General features: G+C 38.7%; 1 pseudogene; it reads left to right on the plus strand.

The window, feature by feature from the left end:
* Positions 1 to 11,811: 11,811 nt before the first annotated feature.
* On the plus strand, positions 11,812 to 17,146 carry LOC114686167 (annotated as a pseudogene).
* Positions 17,147 to 25,303: the final 8,157 nt, after the last annotated feature.

The raw sequence follows: 25,303 nt of genomic DNA on the forward strand, positions 1-25,303 counted from the left end.
TGATCCCGACTTGAAACAACTTCACTGTTAATTTCTTCTGTCTGAATTTTTACAGGTTTAACAAGTTCTTCTAAAGCTGTTATCCTGGCACTTAAATTGACTGTCTTTTTAAATATTAAAATGTGGATTAGCATAGTGATAAGCTGCATAATTCCACCAATACTAATATTATATAGTTGTTCCATTGTCAGACTGCCCAAAATTTCGAACAAAAACAATTTTCTTCCAATGTACACATAAAACCCATTTGTTTTTTAATGTGGAAAAAAATTCTCTTTTAGATAGTTTCCTTTAAAATATCTGATATGTTATGACTTACCAAATCTGCGTAGAACAGTAGAAATCCGAGGGGATTTTCAAAGCAGCCACCTTGTGTCCCAGGTGTAAATCCAGAGAGTGAGAGTGAGAGAGAGAGAGAGAGAGAGAATGCACAAGAAAGTGTAGCCGGCTAAAGCTTAAATCCAGCCACGTGTTCCCTCTTGTGCCGAGTCAAGGCTTGGGTCTGGCTTCCTTAAGCTCCAACCACATGCGTTGGCTTTACAGGCAGGACCCTGTTCGGCAGGGCAGGTCTGAGTTGTTTGTAACACCTGTAACACTGGCTTTAAGCAAGCAGGATATAAGCAAGCAGCTCACCAATAGTCCAGTCTGAGGTCAAGCAGACCTAGACCCAGTCTAAGAAGCCGCCGCTTGGACTAAGAAGCCGATCGCTGCCCTTGCGGGAACATGGACCTGCCACCAAGCCAAGCAGTTTTTAATGGATTCTTGTCACGTTGGGCGCCAGATATTGAAGTAACCAACTGTCTTATTAAATAAGAAACACAGAAACAATGTAAAAGAGAAAGCCAAGAGGTCAGAGCTCAGAGCTAAAATCTCACCCTTCTGCCTGTGGTGTCCCAGCTTCCCGAAAGAGGGCTATATCCTGTCTGTACGTCTTTTTTATAGTATTATTGTTCTGCCTTCTCATTGGTTGTAAACCCAAACACGTGACTGCCTCATCACTGTCTGAATGTACAGCCCCCTAGGTCTTAAAGGCATATGTCTCCAATGCAGGCTGTATCCCTGAACACACAGAGAATTATGGGATTAAAGGCGTGTGCCACCACCGCCACACTCTGTCTATGGCTTTAATAGCTCTGACCCCCGGGCAACTTTATTTATTAACATACAATCAAAATCACATTTCAGTACAATTAGAATACCACCACATTAAAATGTACAATTCTGTGAATTTGAGGCCAGCCTGATCTACAGAGCAAGTGAGTTCCAGGACAGCCAGGGCTACACAAAGAAACTCACCTCAAACAAAGAAACAAAGAAACAAATCAACCAACCAAAACCAAAACAAAACAACCAAAACATACAATTCCAAAGTGTCTCTTATATAACACAATCAGTGTTTTAAGCTTAGAGAATTCATAGAGATCATATACCTTTACTCTAGTCTTCCTGACAAATAAACAAAGACACAGGATAATGTAAGAAATCCACAGATGTCTGGGAAGAAGACTTATTTATTAAGGAATAAAATGAGGATCACACTCATGAATACAGAAAAAGTAAATGCCACTGCTGATCCAGCTGCCATTCTGCCAAGGATGATGGGGACCAACTGCAAGCCACTCTCTGCCACTTGGTCCATCTCCAACAACCCAAGAGAGCAAGCAACCCCTTTTCTCAGCTCTTAAGTGGTCATGAATCTGTTGAGATTTGCTTTGTGACTGAGTATGTGGTCGGCTTTAGAGAAGGTTCCATGGGGTGCTGAGAAGAAGGTATATTCTTTTGTGTTAGTGTGGAATGTTCTGTAGATACCAATTAAGTCCATTTGAGTCATATCATCAGTTAGGTCCCTTATTTCTCTATTAAGTTTTGATCTGGTAGATCTGTCCAGTGGTGAGAGTGGGGTGTTGAAGTCTCCCACTATTAATGTGTGGGGTTTGATGTGTGATTTAAGCTTTACTAATGTTTCTTTTACATATGTGGGTGCATTTGGGGCATAAATGTTTAGAACTGAAACTTCCTTTTGGTGGATCTTTCCTGTGATGAGTATGTAATGTTCTTCTTGATCTCTTTTGAATGATTTTAGTTTGAAGTCTATTTGGTTAGATATTAGGATAGCTACACCAGCTTGCTTCTTAAGTCCACTTGATTGGAAAGACTTTTTCCAGCTTTTTACTCTGAGGTAGTCTCTGTCTTTGAAGTTGAGGTGTGTTTCTTGTATGCAGCAGAAAGATGGGTTCTGCTTTTGTATCCATTCTGTTAGCCCATGTCTTTTAATAGGTGAATTAAGTACATTGATATTAAGGGATATTAATGACCAGTGATTGTTGTTAATTCCTGTTATCTTTTGGTGGTAGTGTGTGTGTGTGTATTTCTTTTCTTTGGGATTTGCTGCTGTGGGATTATCTATTGCCTGTGTTTTTGTAGGTGTATCTGACATTCTGAGGTTGGATTTTTCCTTCTAGTGCTTTCTGTAGGGCTGGATTTCTGGATAGGTATTGTTCATATCTGGTTTTGTCTTAGAATGTCTTGTTACCTCCATGTATGGTGATTGAAAATTTTGCTGGGTATATTAGTCTAGGCTGGCATCCATGATCTCTTAGTGTCTGCATTACATCTGTTCAGGACCTTCTGGCTTTCAAAGTCTCCATTGAGAAGTCAGGTGTTATTCTGATGGGTCTGCCTTTATAAGTCCCTTGGCCTTTTTCCTTTGCTGCTGCTCTTAATATTCTTTCTTTATTCTGTATTTTTAGTGGTTTAATTATTATGTGACAAGCAGACTTTTTGGGGGGTTCTAGTCTATTTGATGTTCTATAAGCTTCTTGTATTTTCATAGGTATTTCCTTCTTTAAGTTGGAAAAGTTTTCTTGTATGATTTTGTTGAATATATTTTCTGTGCCTTTGAGTAGGCATTCTTTTCCTTCTTTTATCCCTATTATTCTTAGGTTTGGCCTCTTAATGGTGTCCCAGAATTCTTGGACATTTTGTGTTATGACTTTTTTGGCTTTGATGTTTTCTATTTGCAGATGATATAATAGTAAACATCAGTGACCCCATAAATTTGATCAAGGAACTCCTACAGCTGATAAACACCTTCAGTAATGTGGCATGATAATTATGGGTTGAGTTAAGTTATAAGAGCTAGCTACTAAGAAGCCTGACTTATAGGCCATACAGTTTGTAAATAATATTAAACCTCTGAATGATTATTTTATAAATGGCCCGGCAGTACCAGAGAAAACTTCCAGCTACAATATTTAGTTTTTTGAGGTTTTTTTTAATATATTTTGGAGATCAGCCCTCTGTCAGATATGGGGTTGGTGAAGTTCTTTTCCCATTCTATAAGATGCCATTTTGTCTCGTTGACTGTCTCTGTTGCCTTACAGAAGCTTCTAGGAAAATTGGGAACCACTGCTTTAGAATGTTTATGTGCTTCTAGAGCCAGTCACTTTGTATTACTGAGTTCTTTGTTGTCTTTCACTATACTCTGTGATTCCAGAAGGTGGCTAATTTATCATGAAGCTCATCCCTTTCCTTTGTCAGTTTATTCAGAGGTGTTAGGAGCAACCAGCCAGCATCACTATTTTCATTCTTTTTCCACAAATTGTCAAAAGTTTTATATAGAGTTACCAAATCTGTTGCCTCTCACATTTGGTGAATCAGGGTAATCAAATGTGTTTTTCCCCTTAAAGTTTATAAAACAGTTGACAAATAGACTTTCAGTACTTTCTCAGTTCGCACGAGAGGCTTCAATATCTGGAGGGGCTTCAGTAACTATAGGTTTGGCAAACTGGAAAGCCTATTCCAGACACTCAAAAAAGGGCTTTCTCCTTGTCTTGTTGTGTCTTGTTTTGTCCTGCCTGACTGTCATCTATTGGAGTCCTGCTCTTTTTCTGATAAGGAAATGGAGAGGGAGTGAATCTGGGGGAGAGAGGAAGTGGGGAAAGTGAAGAGGAATGGAGGGAGGGGGAACTGTGGTTGGGATGTAAAAAATAATCCTTATACTTTTGTTGCTTTAGAAACACTTCTGATATCAAAATCTGTACTAGTTAGAGTTCTCTAGGGTAACAGAACTTTTAGAATGAATCTCTTTCTATACATATAGAAAGGGGATTTATTAGAATGGCTTACAGTCTGTGGTCCAGCTAATCTAACAATGCCTGCCTATGAATGGAAGGCCTAAGCATCTAGTAGTTGTTCAGTCCATGCAGCTGGATGTCTCAGTTGGTCTTCAGTAGGTGCTGGACTCCTGAAGAATATTGCTGTGGGATGGTCTGTATGTCAAATTGCTCTGATTGGTTAATAAATAAAACACTGATTGGCCAGTGGCCAGGAAGGAAGTATAGGCAGGACTAACAGAGAGGAGAATTGAGAGAACAGGAAGGCAGAGGAAGACACTGCCAGCTCCGGCCATGACAAGCAGCATGTGAAGACGCCAGTAAGCCATGAGCCACGTGGCAAGGTATAGATTTATAGAAATGGATTAATTTAAGATGTAAGAACTAGATAGCTAGAAGCCTGAGTCATTAGACCAAACAGTTTAAATAATATAAGCGTCTGTGTGTTTATTTTATAAGTAGGCTGTTGGACTGCTGGAGCTTGGTGGGAACTGGAGAGAAGCTCTCCACCTACAGAATATAATGCCAGTGAATTAACTGACTTGCTAGTAAGAGCAAGAGTAAACGCCAGGGAGAGAGAGAGAGAGAGAGAGAGAGAGAGAGAGAGAGAGAGAGAGAGAGAGAGAGAGAGAGAGAGAGAGAGAGAGACAGAGAGAGAGAGAGACAGAGAGAGAGAGAGAGAGAGATTCTTCTATGTTCTTCACATAGGCTCTCTGCAGAAGATGTAGCCCTGATTAAAGGTGGGTATTCTCACCTCAACGATCCAGATTAAAAGTATGTCTTCCAAGTCAAATAATTTAATCAAGAACAAAATCCCTCATAGGTGAGCCTAGTCATTTAGGTTTTAGTTAATTCCAGATATAGTCAAGTTGGCAACCAAGAATAACTATCACCAGACCTGAACAGAAAGTTCTCAAAAGAAGGAGCACAATGATTAATGAATATTTTCAAAAGTTCATGTCCTTTACCACCAGGGAAATTTAAATTAAAAACATTTTGAGGTTTCCTCTCACTCTAGTCCATAAAAATGTCATCAAGAAAATAAATGAGAACAAATGCTAATAAGGAGGCCAAGAAATGGGCACAGTTACTGTTGCCAGGTTGTAAACTGATGTCACCATAATGAAAATCAGTGTGGAAGTTTCTCAAAAAGCTAAAAATATAGATGTCTCATGACTAAGTTCTATCACTGCTGGGTATATACCAAAGGACTCTATATCCTACTACAGAAATACTTGTATGTGTATACTCCTTGATGGTGCATTTGGAACAGATAGGAATTAGAACCAGACTAGACATCCATCAGATGATGGATGTATAAGGAAAATTATAAGGAAACATATTCATTATAATTTTATTCAGCTCTAAAGAAAAATGAAGTTTGTAAGAATACAGATGGAACACAAGCACAGAATTGTTGTCTTGAAACTCAATCTGTAGTTCAGGCTGGCCTCAAACTCATAGATCTACCTACCTCTGCCTTCAGAGTGCTGGAATTAAAGGCGTGTGCCACCACACTCAGCCCTAAGCCTTTCTTTAATTTCCTTTCACAAGTTGGAAGCTTATCTGTGTGGGATAGTGCCCTGAGGTCACCACTCCCTTTATTTCATTTAACATCAGGCTTTTTTTTTTAATCTGTTCATCTCCTTGAACACAGTTTTTTGCTTCATTCCACTTCCTGGTTCCTTTTTTCTACTTGAACTATATATTTTGATTTTTTCCTTGCCCAGATTGCTCCTTTTCATTATAGATCTCCATAAGAGTGAACATTAATAACCACATGACAGAGTTGATACTAGGCTGTTTTGAAATTTCCTCTGCTAATGCAACTGATCAAAAACTTCAATTTAGCCTCAGGCAGACATTTCAGACAAGGAAAAATGCCCTAAATATTTTCTCCTCTGAAACCTCTTGAGCCAGGTCTCCACAATTCAAATTACCCTTAGCACAACTGTCTTCTATGTTCCTACTAACATGGCCCATTAAGCCCCACTTAAAGTGTTCAACTTCTTTTTCTAACCCAAAGTCCCAAAGTCCACATTTCTCCAAACAAAAACATGGTCAGGCCTATCACAGCAATACCCAAATCCATGGTGCCAACTTGTGTCTTAGTCAGGGTTTCTATTGCTGTGAAGAGACACCATGACCATGGCAACTCTTATAAAAGAAAACATTTAATTGGGGCTGCCTTACAGTTTTAGAGGGTCAGTCTATTATCATAATGATGGGAAGCATGGTGGCATGCAGGCAGATAAGGTGCTGGAGAATGAGCTGAGAGTTCTACATCTGGATCTATAGGTGGCAGGAAGAGACAGGACACACTGGCTAGGCTTGAGCATCTGAGACCTCAAAGCCCATCCTCAGTGACACACTTCCTCCAAGAATACCAGATCTACTCAAACAAGGCCACACCTCCTAATAGTGCCACTCCATATGGGCCTACTAAAGACCTTTTTTATTCAAACCACCACAACTGCTAAGCCACATGATAAAAAGAATCATTCGTGATTTTATAAAGAAGGAAGAAAACTTATACTGGTTTGACTGCTGCACCTTAAACTGTGAATGTATGTCATTAGCATTTATTAATATCAAAAAGTTATCAAATTCATGTATGTATTAAAATATGAGTTTTAGTTAGGATCTCTATTGCTGTAAAGAGACATCATGACCACAGCAACTCTTATCAAGGAAAGAATTTAATTGAGATGGCAGCTTACAGTTTCAGAGGTTTAGTCCATTATCATCTTGGCAGGGAGCATGGCAACTGGAAGTATGGTGGCATGCAGGCAGACATGGTGCTGGAGAATTCTACATCTTGATCCAAAGGCAACAGGAAATTGACTGATATTCCTTACCTTTTACACAGGTATCAGGAAGTTTTCTGTGTCGCTGGGTGTGGTTTGAGCATATATGAGACCTCAAAACCTGCCTCTGCAGTGACACACTTCCTCCAACAAGACCACTTGTACTCCAACAAGGCCACACATCCTAATAGTGTCACTCCTTTGGGACCATTTGCTTTTAAACAACCACAATATGAATATATAAAGTTTGATACTAACCATGGTGTCAGGCTTCTACTGGCATTCTTGGAATATATTTCATGCAGATAAGGATTATTGTGATTTTAGCTGTTCTTAATCATTTTTCTTTATATTATTAGGGCCTGCACCTATAGAACTATGTTAAACAGGGGGAGCTTAATAACACAGATGAAAAACATCTCACTTTTTGCCTTTTAGTTCTCTGTTACTCATTTAAAATTTTATATTTTAAATATTTTCAACTAAGTTAATGCCTACTCTTTTTTTTCACATTTGTGAATGTGGTATATGTGTGTGTGCCCATGTTCAGAGATCAGAGGAGGGCATTAGGTCTTCACCTTTATCATTCTTCGCCTTATTACTTTGGTTTAGGAACTGTCCTTGAACGTGAAGGTTGCCACACTTTTCAGCTAAGATTGGCAGCCAGGAAGTCCTAGAAATCCTTTTGATTCCACTCCCCATAGTGCTGTGATTACAGACACACAAGTCCAGTTCTGACGTGCTATGTGGGTAATGGGATCGAAACTTAAGTCCCCATGGTTGTGTAGCAAGGTGCTCTTAAACAACTGAATCATTTATCCAGCCCCCTCCACTCTAGTTTTTAATGTTGAATTTTATCAAATAAAGAAAGTTTCTTACACATTATCATTATTATTATTATTTAGTTTTGAGATTTTAATTTAATTGCAATGTTTCTCCTTTCCCTTTCCTCCCTGTTGGGAACCAAAAAATGGATGACTGCGCCTTGACCTTTCTTGCTTGGATGATCTGGCATAACTACACCCTTGACAACTGTTACTAACTTACAAAAACACCTGTTCCCGGGGAAAAAAAACCACAAAATGTACTTTTAGAATAACTTCCTGGAACATGTTCAGGTTGGTCGGTTGCACAAGCTTTGGACCAAAGAGACCTTGCCCTGATTCTGTTCTTCAGAAGAGACCTCACCCTGATCCTATTCTTCAGAAGAGACCTCACCCTGATCCTATTCTTCAGAAGAGACCTCACCCTGATCCTATTCTTCAGAAGAGACCTCACCCTGATCCTATTCTTCAGAAACTTTCCATCCCCCTCCCTTCCCCTATTCACTTCTCCTATACATCAGTGTATATAAGCCTGCTTCCCCTTGCAATAAACGAGACCTTGACATGAATCAGACTGACTCTGTTTTTCTTTTTATTTTATTTTTTATTTTACAATACTATTCAGTTCTACATAATAGTCACAGATTCCCTTGTTCTCTCCCTTCCTGCCTCCTCCCCTTCCCCCCAGCACACCCCCCATTCCCATCTCCTCCAGATCAAGGTCTCCCCTGAGGACTGGGATCGACCTGATAGACTCAGTCCAGGCAGGCCCAGTCCCCTCCTCCCAGGCTGAGCCAAGCGTCCCTGCATAAGTCCCAGGTTTCAAACAGCCAACTCATGCAACGAGCCCAGGACCTAGTACCACTGCCTAAATGCCTCCCAAACAGATCAAGCCAATCGACTGTCTCACCTATTCAGAGGGCCTGATCCAGTTGGGGGCCCCTCAGCCTTTGGTTCATAGTTCATGTGTTTCCATTCATTTGGTTATTTGTCCCTGTGCTTTATACAACCTTGGTTTCAACAATTCTCGCTCATATAAACCCTCCTCTTTCTCACTAATTAGACTCCTGAGACATCCACAGCTAGACTCTGTTTTTCTTTATGCACCTGGTCTCCTTTCTCTCTTGCCCCCATTGGTTTTTCAGGAGGTGCTTCCTCGGGTCCTACCTAATAACCTGGCCTGCTGGATGGGTCACCTCCCTTCTAACCCTCTCATTTACTCCTCCCCACTCTCCTTAAATTCATAGCCTCTATTTTCATAATTGTTATCTCATGCACATATGTATTTGTATATACATATGTATATTCCTAAATATAGCATGTTGAGTCCATATAATGTTACTAGTATGCATATTTTTAGAGATGACCATTTGACACTGGACAATCTGTTGGTGTGTTCTTCCCTGAGGACTACCTCTCCCACTCAGTAGCTTTACTCATTTGCCTGCAATTCTTTGTTTGGGTCTGATTCCTAGTGGTCTTTTCCCTATTCACTTTGGCAGGTTCATTGGTGTCATCTGTATTCAGCTCATGTTCAGGTGGTCATGTTTATGAAATTTTATGGGTATAGCTTCTGATGTTACTAGGAGACAAAATCCCTGATCCTTTGGCTCTTACAATCTTCCCACAATGTTCCTTGAACTTTAGGTTCTGAAGTGTTTTATAGATGTATCCACTGGAACTGGGGTCCATAACTCTACATTTCTGTTGGTTGTGGTTTTCTGTAGTCTATTGAAAAGAGAAGTTTCCCTGATGTGGGGTGAAGACTACATTTATCTCTAGGTATAAAGACAAATGTTTATAGATTGTTGTTTGGGATTGTCTTAGGGTTACTATTGCTGTGAGGAAAAATAATCAAAAGCAAGTTGGGGAGAAAAGAATTTATTCAGTTTTTATTTCCACATCATAGTTCACCATCAAAGGAATCAGTACAGGAGCTCAAGCAGGGCAGAAACCTGGTGATGCAAAGGCCATGGAGGAGTGCTACTTACTAGCTTCCCCTCATGGTTTGCTCAGCCTGTTTTCATATAGAACCACCAGCCCATTGATAGCACTACTCATAATGTGCTGCCCCCATCAATAACTAATTAGGAAAATGCCTTATAGCTGGATATTCTTTATTTTATTTTATTTTATGTAGCTGGAGTTTTCTCCAGTCCTGCCTGGCCCATGGTCGGGACAAATCTCTCTCACCTGCCAGTCCCACTGCCACTCAGACCCAACTGAGTAAACACACAGAGACTTATTTTGCTTACAAACTGTATAGCTGTGGCAGGCTTCTTGTTATCTAGTTCTTCTATCTTAAATTAATTCATTTCTATTAATCTATACTTTGCCACATGGCTCATGTTTTACTGGTACATTACATGTTGGTACTCCTGATTGTGGCTGGCAGCATCTCCTGACTCAGCCTTCCTGTTCCCAGAATTCTCTTCTCTGCTTGTCCCACCTATCCTTCCTGCCTGGCTACTGGCCAATCACCATTTTATATATACAGAGTGATATCCACAGCAATTTTACATACCAACCACAGTTTTCCCTCCCTCCTCTCACCTTCCCCTACCTCCCTTCTACCCTCCATTCATCCTCCCTCTCCATTCAGATGGGGTAAGGTCTCCCTTGGGAATCAACAAAGCATAGCATATCAAGTTGTGGTAAGACCAAACTCCCTGTCTCCCACATCAAGGCTGAGCAAGGCATCTCACCATAGGGAATAGGTTCCAAAGAGCCAGCTCATGCATCAGGGACAGGTTCTGGTCCCACTGCTAGGGGTCCCACAAAAGATCAAGCTACACAACTGTCACCCAGATGCAGAGGGCCTAGGTCAGTCCCATGTCATCTCCCTAACTGTCTGTCCAGAGTCCGTGAGTTCTCATAAGCTCAGGTCAGTTGTTTCTGTGGGTGTTCCCATCATGATCTTGGTGCCCCCTTGCCCTTATAATCTCTCCATCCTCTCATTAACTGGACTACCAGAGCTTGTCCCAGTGCTTGGCTGTGGATCTCTGCTTCAGCTTCCATCAGGTACTGGATGAAGGTTCTATGATGACCAATCTGATTACAGGGGAAGTCCAGTTCAAGTACCCTCTCCACGATTGCTGAGAGTCTTAGATGGGGTCATCCTTGTGGTTTCCTGGGAGTTTTGCTGGTACTCCCTATCCCCACAATGGCTCCCTCTATCAAGATATCATTTTTATTACTCTCCCCCTTCATCCCGCCCCCCCCACTTGACCATCCCAATCCATGTTCCCATTTCCCCATTCCCTTTCCTCTACTCCCTCCACCCCCAGTTTACCCAGGACACCTCATTTATTTACTGTTCCCAGGGAGATCAATACATGTCCCTCTTAGGGTCCTCCTTGTTACCTAGCTTCTCTGGGGCTGAGGATTGTAGTCTGGTTATCCTTTGCTTTACATCTAATATCCACTGATGAGTTAAGTACATACTGTGTTTGTCTTTCTGGGTCTGGGTTACATCACTCAGGATGATTTTTTTCTAGTTCTATTCATTTGCCTGCAAATTTAATGATGTCATTTTTTTTTTACCACTGAGTAATACTCCATTGTGTAGATATACCAATTTTTCTTTTTCCATTCTTCAGCTGAGGGGTATCTAGGTTGTTTCCAAGTTCTGACTACTGTGAATAATGCTGCTATGAACATAGTTAAGCAAGTGTCCTTGTGATATGATTGAGCATAGTTTGGGTATATGCCCAGGGAGTGTTATCACTGGGTCTTAAGGTAGATTGATTCCCAATTTTTTGAGAAACCATCATACTGATTTCCAAAGTGGCTGTACAAGTTTACACTCCCACCAGCAGTGGAGGAGTGTTCTCCTTACTCCACATTCTCTCCAACATAGGCTGTCATTAGTGTTTTTAATCTTGGCCATTCTGACAGGTATAAGATGGTATCTCAGAGTCATTTTAATTTGCATTTCCCTGATGCCTAAGGATGTTGAACATTTCTTGAAGTATACGTCATTAAAATGATATATGTGGACATTGTGATGGCATAGGAATGGCACTTCAGGCCTGGAAGTGCACCATGGTCTGCCAGGTTAGTACCATGAGGTCTGTTGAAATGGGATATGACCTGTTAGCTTTTATATTCTCTCCTAATGGAAAAGTTTTTCAAGTTGAATATGCCATGAATGCTGTGAAAAATAGTTGTACAGCTATTGGGCTCAGAAGTAAAGATAATATTGTCTTTGGGATAGAAAAATTAGCTCTTTCTAAATTTTATAAAGAAGGTTCCAATAAATGACTTTTTAGTGTTGATTGACATGTTAGAATGGCAGTAGCAGGTTTATTGGCAGAAGCTCATTCATTAGCAGACATAGGAAGAGAAAAAGCATCCAATTTTAGACTTATCTTTGGCTAAAATATTCCTATAAAACATCTTTCAGACACTGTGGTCATATATGTACATGCTTATACATCTACAGTGCTGTCAGATATTTTGGTTGAAGTTTCATGTTGGGGCCTTACATGGCAAATGGTGGTGTACAGCTCTACGTAGTTGACCAGTCAGGTGTTTCTTGTGGCTAGTGGGGCTGTACCATTGGCAAAGATAGGCAAGCTGCAAAGACAAAAATAGAAAAGCACATGGGAGGCAAAGACAGGTGGATCTCTGTGTTTGAGGTCAGCCTGGTCTAAGTATAAAGTTCCAGATCAGCCAAGGCTACATAGTGAGATCCTTTCTCAAAAAAATGAATTTGTCACTAGTTTAAAAATCACCTGGCACAGACTATATAACTATAGGATTTTCATCAGTATGAATTCTCATTTGTATGTTAAGATTTTTTTCTTTCTGTGACTAAATAATTCATTGCACACTGTGTATATCATGAATTTCTAATGTTGAGGAATAGGCACATGTTGTTGAAAGTTCTTCCTGTGGGCCTTATAACAATTTTTATTATAACTAATTATTTAATTAAATACTTTAAACTTTTAGCTATTTTAGTATAGTTTAGCACAAAAAGTCAAATAACTATATGGTTTGAATAAAAAGTGTTCCATGTAGTCTCAGGCATTTGAACACTTTATTCTCAGTTGGTAGTGCTGTTGTGGAGGATTAGGAGGTTCAAACTTGTGTATAGAACACATGCCACTTGAAGTAGCCTTGGAGAGCTTAAAGACTCACCCTACTTCTAGGTTTCTTTCTCTAATTTATGCTTTTAGTTTCAGAACGTGAGTTCTCAGCATCCAGTTTCTGATACCATGCCTTCTGCTTGATGCCACACTTCCCCTCCATGGTGGATTCTTAAATTTTCTGGAGCTGTTGGCCAAATAAATCCTTCCTTCTATGTGTTGCCTTTATCATGGTATTTTATCACAGCAGTAGAGACTAATTCAAACTGTGAATTTGAGAGGAGAGTCACACAGATCACCATCAGTTATTGAACTCATTCTGGAATGTAAACAGTAAATATATCAAATAATAATTAAGAAAACATATTAAATCTGGGTGGTGGTAGCACACACCTTTATTCCAGCACTCAGGATAGAGATGCAGTTGGATTTATATGAGTTTGAGGCCAAAATCTGGTCTGCAGAGTGAGTTCCACAACAGGAAGGGCTACACAGAGAAACCCTGACTCAAAGAACACACACACGCACACGCACACGCACACACACACACACACACACACACACACACACACACACACACACACAGAGAGAGAGAGAGAGAGAGAGAGAGAGAGAGAGAGAGAGAGAGAAGAAAACATATTAAGAAAAAATAAATTTGACTATTAAGATTCCATGTTGTGGCAGCTGTAATATGGTAGTTGAATGGCACTGACAGGTTCATATATTTGAATGCTTTGTTCTTGGTTGGTGCAGCTATTTAGGAAGGATTAGGTATTGCAGACTTATTGGAATTGTGTCACTGTGGGTAGGCTTTGAGGTTTCAAAAGACTCACACCATTTACTGTGTGTTTCCTGCATCCTTCTTACAGATCCAGATGTGAGTTCTCTATTGTTCCTACCATTATGCCTTTGCTTAATCACCCTGAACTCTAACTCTCTGTAATTATAAGCTCAATTAAAGACTTCCTTTTACAAGTTGCATTGGTCCTGGCAATTTTATCACAAAAATAGAAAATTAACCAATACCGATGTCTTGAAATGAAATGAAAATTGGTGCATGGTCAGGTGTTCCTGTAACCTCAGCATTTTGGAGGGTGAGAAAGAAGGACCAGAAGGTCAAAGCCATCTTAGGATACACAGTAAGACCCTAACTTAAAAGAAAAAAAAGAAAGAAATGATTGAAATTCTATGATCATAATTCAGAAGAAATGTTTTACTTTTAAGTAGCCTCTAATACAATATGACCACATATAAATATTCTATATTCTTTTATGTAATTCATAATAGAATATATGTGTATGTAATATACATCAGATTCTTCTAACACAGAAATTATTCTTCTGATCGAAAATATTATAGTCATAAAATATGTGAGATGATCTGTATGAGTGGATATCAATTTACTCAACTTCAGAGAACTCATACTGGTAAAAACCACAATAATGCAAAGAATTTAAAAACATGTTGAAATTTAACCAATTTCTACCAGAACATAATATATTTTTCTTTGTGAGAAAATATAAATATCAAGAATGCCTAAAAAAAATGTTATCAGTACCAGGCGGTGGTGGCGCACACCTTTAATCCCAGCACTCGGGAGGCAGAGCCAGGCAGATCTCTGTGAGTTCGAGGCCAGCCTGGGATACCAAGTGAGTCCCAGGAAAGGCGCAAAGCTACACAGAGAAACCCTGTCTCGAAAAACCAAAAAAAAAAAAAAATGTTATCAGTATAAATAGTCAGCATCTGAGAATTCATACTGGGTATGAAGTTCTATGGAAATAAAGAACACAACAGTTCCTTTGAACTAGTTAAATTTGTTCTGAAAATGAGAAAATTCATACTGGGTATTGTTATGAATGATAGTAATATGAGAAAGCCTTTATTGTATTTGAGAAATTAAGTATTAAATCCTTTACACTAGTGAGAAAATTAATGAATATAATGTGAATATATTTCAGGATTCAGTTTTCATTATGTAGTAGAGAACTCATACTGATAATAATACTCATGTATATAAGTGATAGGGTAAAGTTTTAATGAAGTGAGGGAAATTTTTTAAACACCATAATATTCACACATTTGAGAAATTTCATGATTTTAAGCAATACAAGATAGTCTTTATACATAATTGAGTTCTCCCAAAAACTTGATTATAATATAGTCTTGATAAAGTTTTTAGTGTATTGAATGTTTATCTGTCTCTATTCTTTGTGGACAAGTTGCTTAATAGAGAATTCATACTGTAGAGAGCCTAGTGAATGTAATAAATGTAAAAAAGCTTAATATTTTATTCTGCCCATACTATATTTCAGAGAACTCATACTGGTGTTTTCATCTTATTATTAAAAAAATCCAATAAAGCCCTTAGTATGCTTGATCAATTTGATAAAATTGGAACATTTATATTAGTTTTGAAATTCATTATAAATATAAACAAATTGATAAGACTAGTAGTATACACTGACAAATGACTCAGAATCAGAGCATTTCTATTGTTGAGAATGTCTTCATATGTAGAGTATTCAAGAATAATTTTAGACATAAGCCAAACACTAGTATACATCAATGAATTAATACTTATGCAAATTATGTATAGTGTACCAAAGAAAGCCTTTAATTAAAAAAGAAAAAGCAAATTGTAATATATAAAAGAGAATTTATACTGATAAAAAATTCTATGATCATAAATACAGTGAAGAGATGTGTTAGCTAAAATCTCCCCCGGGACCAAATACCTGAAATAAAAAATATAAAGAGGATAAACTTATCTGGATTCATGGTTTTAGAGGGGTAATTCCATGGTCACTTGGCCTATCATAATGCTAAGCTTATCTGGAAGACCAGAGGGATTCACTTTATGGTGGACATGAAGTTGAGATCATAATAGGAGACAGTGAAATGTGTCCCTTTGGCTAAATTCTACCTTCTAAAATTTCCATAACCTCCCAAAACTATGACACACAATGGTGCTCAAGACACTCTGTACATAATTTCATCAAAGGCATTTTAAGTTCAACTAGAGCAAATTATAATAAACGGCTCTCCACTTGCTAATTTTAAGAGAACTCATACAGGAGCAAAAACATGGATATAAAGTATTTAATTAAATAATTAGTTATAATAAAAATTGTTATAAGGCCACAGGAAGAACTTTCAACAACATGTGCCTATTCCTCAACATTAGAAATTCATGATATATACAGTGTGCAATGAATTATTTAGTCACAGAAAGAAAAAAAATCTTAACATACAAATGAGAATTCATACTGATGAAAATCCTATAGTTATATAGTCTGTGCCAGGTGATTTTTAAACTAGTGACAAATTCATTTTTTTGAGAAAGGATCTCACTATGTAGCCTTGGCTGATCTGGAACTTTATACTTAGACCAGGCTGACCTCAAACACAGAGATCCACCTGTCTTTGCCTCCCATGTGCTGAGATTAAAGTTTTGCACTGTCATGCCTATCCCACATTTATTTTTTAAATTTGTATTTGTAGAATATCATACTATCTATCCTCAAAACAATTTGGAGAACATATAGTCTTTTCCTGCTACCTTAAGGGCATATCTCTCTAAGTGATATAGTTTTACCAGGTACAATTTGGAATCACAGAGGTCACTGTGGAGTATGTTTGACATCCTATTAATTGCTTTTTTCATTGGTATGATAAAATATCCTGGCATAAAGAAGAGGCTTATTTTGGTTCACAGTTTAAAGTTAAGCCCATCATGTCAGAGAAGTCATACAACAGTGGTAGCTGATGTATAAACACTGTCTTGTATTACTTACAATCATGGAATTTCTCAAATGTGTGAATATTATGTTTAAAAAAATGTCCCCACTTCATTAAAACTTCACCATATTACTTATATACACGAGTCTTCTTATCAGTATGAATTCTCTACTAAATCATGAATCTTGAAATATTCATTACTTTCATAACTCCATCCAAAGTCATAACAGGGTCATGTGAATGCTTATGTTTAGCAAACTTTCTCTATTTTGTGTGGTTTGCTACTCAAGTCCATGGTATGTTGCTGCACATATTTGTGGTGGATTTTTCCCACTTAAATGAACTTAATCAAGAAGATCTCTCACAGGCATGTCCAGAGTCTCAAATGATCTAGAAAATTCATTTCAAGTGTGCTCAGAGGCTTGTGGAATGGTTGATTTTAGATTGTGTTAAGTTGACAATATTAATCATTACAATTCTACATTTTTGTTAAAATGCCATACAAACACATCATACTTAAGATATAACCTTCCTCTCCTTTGCCCCACAGAGTCAAAGCCATCTCATAATGCAAACATACATTTAGTCTAATTTCCAAAATCCCTGTAGTTTTTGACAGTCCCAACACTTTAAAAGTCTTAACGTCTCTTCTCAGATTTAAAGCAATGCCTTAACTTAAAGTCGTTATAACATCAAAAAACAAGTTACAGGATGGGTGTGATTACATGACTTTAATCTCAGTACTTGGGAGTCAGAAGCAGGTGATCTCTAAATTCAAGGCTAGCCTGGTATACAAAATGAGTTCCAGGACAGCCAGACTATAGAAAGAAACCCTGTATAAAAACAGTAACTATGCTGGGTGGTGGTGGTGCATGCCTATAATCCCAGCACTCAGGAATCAGAGCCAGGTGGATCTTTGTGAGTTCAAGGCCAGCCTGGTCTACAGAGTGAGAACCAGAACACGCACCAAAACTACACAGAGACACCCTGTCTCAAACAAACAAACAAACAAACAAACAAACAAACAAACAAACAAACAAACAAACCAGCCAACCAACCAACCAACCAACAAACAAAAAAACAAGATTAAAAAAAAACCCCAAAACCAGTAACTACAATTGGGGCATAACAAGGAAAATAGGGCCAAAGCAATACAGAAAACCGCACACAGCAAACACCAAATTTTTCAGCCTTATGCTTAGCATCTAGGGTTTATGTTAGAGTCATTTGATCTTCAAAGGCTTGGATATTCTCACCTATTCAGCTGTGGTTTCTGTAGTACATATAGCCTTTAATTTGGGCATGGTCGACTCCATATCTTCAGCTTTCTCTGGCAGACATCTCATAGTCTGCCATCTTCACCTTCCTGTCGTCTCCACTTCAATGTTGGCTTTGCCTTCATAGCTTTACACAATGACCTCTCAGGAGCCAGACCCTAATATCCTCTCAATCTTACTTCTTTTAATGCCTGTGAACTGATACCATGTGGATGGCTGCCACAACATTTGCTTCCAGCATAAGATGTAGCTTGGCTATCTTGAGCTACAACTATATCCACTCTGTGTGATGACTTTAGGTGGAACACTTTTCTAGGCACTTAATTTCAAGGAATAAGAAGTCCAATCAGCTGCATTCTCAGTTCAGGTGCTCTCTCTTCAAATAAGTTTGTATTTTCACAACCTGAAGTCTTTGCTGGATGAACTTTCCCTCTTAGGCACAGCTCCTACTGTCTCTGTGCAGGAGACAATGTTTCTTTTTTACAGTTACAACTTTTTATTGGCTGAAAAGTTTAACTTGTTCCAGCTCTTTTGCTCACTGACAAACTATTTTTTTTTTAATATCTTTGGCCCAACTCTTTGCTCCTTTTCTCTGTAGCCATGGATAAGTGTAGCAAAAAGTAGTCATGTCAGAGCTTGAATGTTGTTGAGATTTCCACTACCAAGAAAATTCATCCTTAAATATTAAACTCAGAGTAATGGAAGTTCTCAGGACATGTGCAGAAATGAAGTCAGATTCTAAACAAATGGCTCCAGCTCCTGATACAGTCCTTTTCCCCTATTGAAACCTCATAAGACATTCCTTCACAGTCTGTATTTTTCTTGGCTTTCTCGTATACCCAATTCCTATCATTATGGCCCACAAATATCTACTTACAATGTTCAAATGCTTTATAGTTCACAGTTCCAAATTCTTCCAAACTCCTCCCCTCAGTTTTGAGGGAATAAGAAACGTATGGTCAGGTTTATCATGGCCATGGACCATATTCTTAGCACCAGCTCTCTGTTGGTTCTGTAATAAAATATCTTGAAAATGCAACTTAAGGAAAGAAGGTGTTCATTTTAACTCAGAAAAAATTTTATACAGTTTGGGGCCCAAGCTAATGGAATGGTATTGCCCAAATTTAGGATGGATTTTCCCACTCTAATTAAGAAAATCCCTCATAGGCATACCCAAAGGCTAACCTGTTATAGTTAATCTGTCACACGTGTTCTTGTTTTATGGTTGATTCTAGATTTCATTAAGGTAAAAGTTTTAACCATCACAGATATGGAGTAGGTTGTATTATTTAGATGGACCTTGGAATTAACAGGAAATTAAACTTCTGTTTTCCTTAGGATTTATTTTCCTTATTTGGTAAAAGAGGAATAAATAAATATGTAAAATTAAAGCAAAATATGGACTTTAAAATTTTTTCAACAAATATTTCTTTAGCCCAAAGCAGTTGAAGAACATGAAATTCTAAGCCACTACATTTGTAGATAGAGGAAAACCTATTTTATTCATTTCCTAGGCAGCCTGCATTTCTCTTATCCTCTATAAGACCTCACTGTACTTTCACTAGTTCTTCACTTTTCCTTTTTACCTCGATGCATCTTAAAATTGGCATGTGTGAGAGGCTGGAGAGATGGCTTAATGGCTAAGAGAACTGACTGCTCTTCCTGAGGTCCTAGATTCAATTCACAGCGCCCACACAGCAGTTCACAACCATCTGTAACTCCAGTTACAGGAGATCCAATATCTTCCCCTGACCTCCACAGGCACCGAGTACACTTAAGTGCTTCACAGATATATTTGCAGACAAAATACTCACATGTATAAAGATAAATTTAAAATATTATTTTAAAATTGTATGTGGAACATCACATGTAGTACCATTTAGATTTGGGGGATATTGTTTCTAATTCCTACATACCAAAATAAAAATATAAAAGTTTCTATGGAGGTGATCTGTATGGTTTTATGTTCATTAGTGTGGAATATTTTATTAATATATTTTAAGGTGTTAAAGTAAGTTTGAGTTCCCACAATTCCTTCGTCATTGTCTTAGGTACTTTTCTTTAGATGTGATTAGACAAGATCAAAGAAAAAGAAGAGGAAGAAGTTTATTGGGGTTTATAGTTTTAGTGAGTGAGTCCCTGGGCATTGTGTCAGGAAGATGGTGGCACCAGGCAGGTAGGTATGGCACTTCTGTGGTGGCTGAGAACTCACATCTTGAGACACAATCATGAGTCAGAGAGAGCTATTTAGGAATGACATGGACTCTTTGAAACCTTATAGACTGACTCCAATGACACATGTCCTCCAAAAAGGCCACTTTGTAAGTCTTTTGCAAACAGTTCCACCACCTGAGGACCAAGTATTCAAACATATAAGCTTATGGGACTATTTTAATTTAAACCACCACAGACATAACTTATAGTTATCAGATATATTTGTGGATTTTATGTGCTAATATGTTCCTGAATGTTTTCACATTTAGATTAATGAAAGGTATTTTTAAAGAGTCTTTTCCATTGTAATTCAGTTTTTAGCATCATAATATTAGTGGTTTCATAGAACTTGATAGATCAAATTTACTTTTTTTGGAGACAGGGTTTTACTATGTATCTATAACTGGCCTGGGAATCACCAGTTTCAAACTCACAGAGATCCACTTGCCTCTACCTCCCAAGTTCACCATTATACCAAGCAAGAAATCTCAAAGAATCAACATTTATTGATATTGATTTCCCCCATTTGATTTCTTTTTATCAGTGGCAGGATTAAATACATTTTCTGTTCTAATTCACATCTACTTTGAATATTATAGCTATCTGTTATTTAATGATGTGACTGTATTCTAAGAGGTGCATCAGTAGGTGATTTCATTGTTGTAAGATCATTATAGATTGTATTTATACAAACTGAGATGAATACAACGCCAATAAGTATATTATTTTATGGGATCATCATGTATATATTCATGATAAAGTGAAACATTATTACATTGTACTTGATTAGTGTTCCTTTGTGTTCTTTTCTCCTCATAGTTTAAAGATATAAGTTAGTCTATTGACTTGTAAACTTTATTTTTTTTCATCAGGAGAATTTCTAGTTTCTTATTGTCTAGCATGGGCCACTAAGCAGTATGGTGTTCTTCCTCATCTGGGAAGTTGTCATATTAATGCCACATAGTGTGAACAGTCACTCATCAAAGCACACTACATCTCCCAGAACCACATGACTCAATCAATTCTCCTGTTTCATTCTTCTAAGTGCAAGGATTACATGCATGCACCACAACTCACAAGTTAAGAACACTTCCTGTTCTTACAAAGGACCCAGTTTCAGTTACCAGAATCCACATGGTTGCTTACAAACATCTGCAACTAGATCTCAGCTACTGCTCCAGTATCTGCCTCCATGCCTCCGTGCTCCCCACCTTGATGATAATGGACTAAACCTCTGAAACAGCAAGCAAGTCCCCAGTTAAACTACTTCTCTCACAATAGTTGCCTTAGTCGTGGTGTCTCTTCACAGCAATAGAGCACGGGCTAAGACAAAGAGTCTATTTTTCCAGACGTTTGTGGGTTTGTAAGTCACCTAGTAGCCTTCAGGAGCAGTGTCTAACACTTCTTCCATCTGGACTTAAAGACTTAAAAGCAAATATGTACCTAGATTTAGTTCTTCAGATGTCTCCTAGACAACCTGGAACAGGCAGAAACTTTGATTAAGTTCTTTGCTCCTGGTTCAAGAGAGAGGACTGTGCTGTCACCTATTCAAGACTAAGTGTGATGCTTTACAAAGCAGAGAAGGGCTTGGGCTAGGACAAGTAGAACACTCAAGAACTTTCTCAGTGAAGTTTTTTTAAAATTTATTTTTAACAAGTACATAAAAATACAAAAATTGTACATATTATGGAGCTTATGCATAATGTTTTCATAATGCTGTGTTTTAGACTTTCCATTACTATGCCAAAATCCCTGACACAAATAATTCAGTTTAGCTCATAGTTGCATCCGTTTCTTGCTATCATCAGCTACTCCATTGCTGTTAGGCCCACAGTCAGATGGAATCATCACGGAGGAAGGGCATGACAGAAGAAAGCTGTTAACATTAAGGCAGCAAGAATGGGGTGGGGAGAGGAGATGTAGTGACCTACCTCATCCAGCCAGGCCCCCGCCTCCTAACAATTTTCACCACCTCCTAAAATATCACCATTAGCTTGGGACCAAGCCTTCAACAATGTGAGCCTATGGGGAAATTTCATATTCACATCATAATGCATGCACAGAGCATGTATTGTTTAAATTATGTTAAACATATTTTCCCTCTCAAACACTTACTATTTCTGTATGGTGAAAATATTTAAGATATGTTTTAGTTGAAATACCATTTTTTGGCTGTTGAAATCCTTTATTTCCTCAGACTTCTATAAGAAAATTTCAGGCTGTTTCTGTGTTGTTTTTTGGTGTGTGTGTGTGTGTGTGTGTGTGTGTGTGTGTGTGTGTGTGTGTGTAAGAATGTATAGATTTAAGTGCAAGTATCCATGGAGTCCAGGAAAGGACATCAGATCCTGTGGAGATGGAATTACAGGCATTTTTGAGACACCTTATGTTGGTGCTGAAACCTGAACTCTGGTCCTCTGTAAAAGGTCATGCTATTAACTGATGAGTTTCTCCAGTCCCTACAGTGACATTTTATTTGATATAATATTGATTTAATAATATTGATTTATATATACTTATAAGATACCATAACTCCCTATATCGCTTATCTGATCTCCACTTATGGTAACATCTTGCCCAACTATAATACAATATCACATTTATGATATAGACTTTGATGTAGCCACAAATATAGAGCATTCCCTCATCTCCAAAGGTTTTTCATATGCTCTCTTATTCCCACAGCTCCTTCCTAAGTTCAGCTCTTCCCCAGTCACTGCATCCATGAATTTATTGTCTATTTCTAAAATAATGTCATCTTAAGGATGACATATAATGTAATCATATGGCATGTGGCATTTTGAAATTAGTTTCTCTGGTCTGCTTAATTGTCAGCAAATATATCCAGTTTATTGTATATTATTATTTCATTTCTGTTTATTATAGAATACGATTTCATGGCACAAACATTTCACACTTATGTTTTATCATTCACTTATTAAAACGTAGTTGGGCTGGGCAGTGGTGGCGCATGCTTTTAATCCCAGCACTCAGGAGGCAGAGGCAGGTGGATCTCTGTAAGTTCAAGACCAGCCTAGTGTACAAAGCCAGTTACAGGACAGGATCCAAAGCTACACAGAGAAACCCTGTCTCAAAACACCAAAAAAAGGTGTTTGGAATGTTTTCAAAGTTGGATACCTTGAATAAACTTCTGTCAACATCTGGGTTAAAGTTTTTTTTTCAAGACAGGGTTTCTCTATGTAGCTCTGGCTATCCCAGAACTCATGCTGTAGACCAGGTTGGCCTTGAAGTCAGATTCTCCTGCCTTTGCCTCTCAAGTGTTGGGATTAAAAGTGTGTGCCACCACCACCTGGCCCTAAGTAAAGTTTTTATATAACAAAAATTTTACATTTCTTTTGGGTGAAAATTCTGGAGTACAGTTACCAGGATCATAGGGCAGTGTTTGACCTTCTCCCTCCCTTCACTCCTTCATTCCTTCCTTGCTGAGTCATGGTTTCCACATATCCCAGCCAGCCTTGAATTCACTGTTGTTGAAGATGAACTTTAACTTCTTCTTCTCCTTCAACTTCTTCTTCTCCTTCCTTCTCCTTCTTCTCCTTCTCCTCCTTCTCCTCCTCCTTCTCCTCCTTCTCCTCCTTCTCCTCCTCCTCCTCCTCCTTCTCCTCCTTCTCCTCCTTCTCCTTCTTCTCCTTCTTCTCCTTCTTCTCCTTCTTCTCCTTCTTCTCCTTCTTCTCCTTCTTCTCCTTCTTCTCCTTCTTCTCCTTCTTCTCCTTCTTCTTCTTCTTCTTCTCTTCTTCTTCTTCTTCTTCTTCTTCTTCTTCTTCTTCTTCTTCTTCTTCTTCTTCTTCTTTTGATTTTTTGAGAAAGCTATGTAGCTTTGGAGCCTGTCCTGGATCTCACTCTGTAGACCAGGCTGGCCTTGAACTCACAGAGATCCACCTGGCTCTGCCTCCTCAGTGCTGGGATTTAAGGCATGCACCACTACTGCCAGCCTGAACTTTAACTTCTTATCCTCTTGCTTCTCCATGTTAAGTGCTGGGATTGAGAGGTATGCATCACCATACTTAATTTTCTCTTTTTCTTCTATCTCTTTTTTTGTGTGTTTGTGTAATATATGTAGGCATTCATGTGGGTAGGTGCATGTGTGTGGGTGTATATGGAGGCCAGAGGCTGTGGTCGAGCACCTTTTTCAGTAGCACACCACCTTATCTATCTGTCTGTTTATTTATTTATTTATATTTATTTTTTAGACAGGATCTCTCACAGGCTGGTTAGCAAGATCCAGTTATCTACCTGTCTCTACTGTCCCTGCTACTGCCTATCAGTACTGGTGTTACCAATGCATGCCAGGTTTTTACACCAGTTCTGGAGATCCAAATTAACATCTTCTTGTTTGTGGAGTAAGCACTGTAGTGATTAAACTATTTCCCGGTGCACTCACCGCCTCCCTCCCTCCCTCCCTCCCTCCTCCTCCCTCCCTTTCTTTCTCCTCCCTCCCTCCCTCCCTCCTTCCCTCCCTCCCTCCCTCCCTCCATTTCTTTCTCCCTCCCTTCCTCCTTTCCTCTCTCCCTCCCTCCTTCCCTCCCTTCCTTCCTTCCCTCCTTCCTTCCTTCCTTCCTTCCCTCCCTCCCTCCTTCCTTCCTTCCTTCCTCACTTTTCCCATCACTTCCTCCCTTCTGTTCTTTTTTTCTTCTGAAGTTGCCACTTCTTTTCCCTTGTGAAGGCCTGTCGTGTTTTACATGCTCATCAGCAATGCAAGGGTATTCTAGTGTTGTAGCTAGGTTTCTAGTGCTGTGACAAACACCACGACTAAAAGCAACTTGTGGAAGAAAGGGTTTATTTCACCCTACAGCTTACAGTCCATCATGAAGAGAAGTCAGGTAGGAACTCAAGGCAGGAACCTGGAGGCAGAAACTGAAGCCGAGGCCATGGTGGTACACTACTTACTGGATTTCTCCACATGGCTTGCTCAACCTGTTTTTTTCTATAACCCAGGACCACTTGCCAAGGGGTGGTACTGCCAATAGTGGGCTGGGCTCTCCCACATCAATCAAGAAAACAGTCCACAAGCTAGCCTACAGGCCACTCTGATGGAGGCATTTTTTTCAATTAATGTTCCTTCTTCTCAGATGACCCCAGTTTGTGTCAAGTTGACAAAAAACAAAACAAATAAAAAACTAACCAGCACTTCTAGTTTTCCTCACTTTTGGCTAACATTTTGCATTTTCATTATTTTTCTTCTACTATTTTGATAGATCCATTTGATATCTCCTTTTG

The sequence above is a fragment of the Peromyscus leucopus genome, chromosome 19, assembly GCF_004664715.2.
Source record: "Peromyscus leucopus breed LL Stock chromosome 19, UCI_PerLeu_2.1, whole genome shotgun sequence".
Lineage (NCBI taxonomy): Eukaryota > Metazoa > Chordata > Mammalia > Rodentia > Cricetidae > Peromyscus > Peromyscus leucopus.